Here is a 3,463-nt window from a genome sequence, read left to right as displayed (position 1 = left end):
GGCAGGAAGCGGGGACGGACGGAGGGATGGCGGCAGCAGTGAAGGGTTAGGCAGGTGTTGCTGCTGCTTCTTCACCCCCCGTCTTGTCCTCGTGTAGGTCAGCCAGTCGCAGCGCAGTGAAGGATGAGTTGCAGAAATAACCAGAGACAGAAGAGAGTGAGAGAGCTTCTCCTGCAGTCTCCACAGAGTGAAGGAAACTCCTTCGTCTGCCCCGTAAACATGGACCTCCAGCGCAGCACACTAACTTAATTATGGGAGGAGCTGCCCCCCTCCCTCAACAAACACACATCCACGCGCATCCCTCGGTTCTCCTTCTCCTTCTACTCCTCCTCTTCCTCTTTCTCTTTTTCCGCTGTCCTCTGGTCAGTGTGTCATTGATTGGCCTAATCTGACAAGGACCATCACGATGTTAGTTTCTGGTTCCAGCAATAACAGGGGGGGTCATACAGTTGCCAGGGAGCCATAACTGAATTAAAACCCCTTTTTGTGGACAGGAAACTGTAGAGTTTAAAGCAGAACATGGTAGCATGTAGCCAAAGTCTGTCATGTTGGTCTGCCAGGCTGATAAACTGTGGATGAGAGGTCGGAACAAGCTGTAAATAGATCACAGGAGGCATTTACAGGACTGATTATTCAAGTGATAAATTCAATTAAGAATTGAATATGAGACAAATTCAATCACTAGCTGTGCAGCTGCTATTTTTTTCTTGTGATTTCTTAGTATAATATTGTGCAAAAGCACTGAGTCAAACCTCATTTCTTTATATTTTGCTTATAAGGAGACAGACTTTATTTCTTATTTTTTAAAAGTGGTCTTGAGAAATCGTTCAACCACTAGGGGTCAGGCTGAGTGGAAGTCCCAGCTGTCTGCTCAGAACATCCAAACACAAATAAATACGGAGGCTTGGTTTGTGTAGTGTGACTTTAATTGATTCAAACAACAAAGCGATTATAAAAAACGTCTGAATTTATTTCTTATATTTTCCACTGGTCTTGAGTAATAGTTCTCTGATCTTTTTCAAGGTTTTATAAATACTGTCCACTCATTTTTCACTCATCAGTTTTTGTAACTGACTATTTTCAGATTAATGTTTTGGGGATTTTTTTTATTAAGCCACTTAGCACTGACCCATGAGTCATTCGAGCATAAAAACTGACACCTAATGGCACTCCGTGTTGTCTGGCTCACTCCTTTAGCCAGACAACTTAGCAAAGAAACAATTTTAAATTGTATCTTTAAACACTTTGTTACTTGCAGCCTGTCATAAAAACACAATTTGTTCCCATTTCTTTAGTAGAATCTGTGAAGGATATCAAAGGCAACACAGTTTTCCCAAAAAGCTATTAGCTGGAAACTTGGCATATCTTGGCATTATGTGCAGTGTGTCCTTAAAGAAACTGAGGAATCTAGAAAAACGGAGGACACCTAGAAAAACAATATAAGGAAAGAAATCCAGGAAAGCACTGACACAGGACCTGTAGTTGATCGAGCCACTGTTTACTAAAGCCTCATCAGAAATGGCCTCAGGCCTGAGACCAGTCTTAAAGGAAGGGAAACAGTGAGAAAAGGCTAAGGTATGCAAAATTATACAAGAACTGTAAATCACTGAAAATCAGTGACAACGGGTCTTATGGAGTGATAAATCCAAATTTGAAATTTTGGTGTTTGGGATCTTGTCGAAATGTATGAAATCATGAATGCAAAAAAGTATCATGCTGAAAAGAAAATGAGAAGAAATGACAAGAAAGCTGCCTAATAATAAAGCTGCTCATACCAAATATTCACTTTCATGATCGTTAGAATTTCACAAACTCTGTTTTTGCCTTTCATACTGTATTTGCATGTATATTTTCACGTTTCAATAAACTGCTGCATCTGTTTCCCATTTTTCTAGAAAATAAATAAGGATTGGCTCAAGACCCTTTCTGTATTTTATTTTTGTACAACATCGAGTCCCTAGTCAACTTATAATAATAACTAAGCACACATTCCAGAAATGATAGGAATGAGATGTGGCTCTAAGAATCTGGAATTGAAATGCATGGAAACAAAAGCAGAGTGAAAGGAGTAAATCCTTTTTAAAACCTTATCTTGAGCCAAACTGGCAAACCTTTGAACCCGTTCTTATCAGACTGGTGATGCTATACATGCAGCGCTTATGTCCTGGTGACTACTGGAATTACACCTAATGAGGTTCATGCTTCAAAATAACTACCAATGTAAAACTTGTTCTTGGAGGACTTTGAGCATCCTCTGATTGATGTTTCTAAAATGTTTTAAGATTGAAAAATGTGAGCTCTGGAAATATAAAGCCCCCCTTTATCATTTGTCATGTTATTAATTATAAGGTTGACAGTGCAAAAGCATGAGAATTACATAAATTAGGAAGGAAACTTGTTGGGTTTATCTGGGCACAAACCCCGCTGGAACACAAGACACTCAATAACTGCACGGGCTGACTTCCCTCGCGAGCCACAAAGACAAAGAGCTTTGTGGCTCGTGAGGGAAGTCAGCCCAGGCCTTCACCTGTACTTAGCCAACTTCGACTGATTCCTACGCTACAGCCCTTTTTATTGTCAGCAAGCAATCATTCATCAATATGCAATTACAAATACATGTGACATTCTTAAGCAGGCATATCTGAACAACATCAGTGTCTATATTCTGTGTGCGGGGGTGTGTGTGTAGGTGCATGTGTGTGTGTGTATTTCCAGCTATACCATACATAGACATACAACCTTTCAATGAACTTAAACTGTGTGTATGAGGTATGCAGAAAACCAGAAGTAAGCGTCTCGCTAAATGATAAGAACAGGAACTTGCAATAGGTCATGTCTCAGACGAACATTTAATGTTGTGAAACTGCGCTTTTAGAACAGAGCAGTGTAGTTCCTAAAGCTATAATGGAAATTATAACGTCGAGGCTGCTTCCTCTCACCTCATGGTACACAAGTGCACACAGAATCTTATCAGACCTAATAAGGATATGATTTTTATCAGCATACAGATGATTATATGTTTCTAAGCATCAATGACAATATAAAAACATCTCACTCTTACAAAACTAACTGTAGGTTGAATTTTAAGTTGCTTACTTTGTCCACAGTTGCTATTAAACAATTTTGTGATATTATGCTATCATGGCATTTTTATCGCTGGTATAATTCATTTTTTGAGGTGAAAAATGTTGGATTGGTGGCTCATAGTAGGTTGTAATAAATCACCTTAGGCTGAAGGAAAGTTTGGCATTATCACTTTTTCATACCATCTTATGTCATTAAATTTGGAAAACAATCACCAGATTAATAAATAATGAAGATGTTATTTAATGTCACTTATCCACTGTATAGAACAAATCAGATAGCAGAAACACTTCCTGGTTTTTTGCTAGTGTTGCATTGTTTTGGGGAGGGGTTGTAGCATAGGACTGATGTTCAGTTAACCATTAGAGCACAAAGTCGC

This window comes from Simochromis diagramma, unplaced genomic scaffold (genome assembly GCF_900408965.1).
Source record: "Simochromis diagramma unplaced genomic scaffold, fSimDia1.1 OVJJ01000304.1, whole genome shotgun sequence".
Lineage (NCBI taxonomy): Eukaryota > Metazoa > Chordata > Actinopteri > Cichliformes > Cichlidae > Simochromis > Simochromis diagramma.
This window is presented reverse-complemented; position numbering follows the sequence as displayed.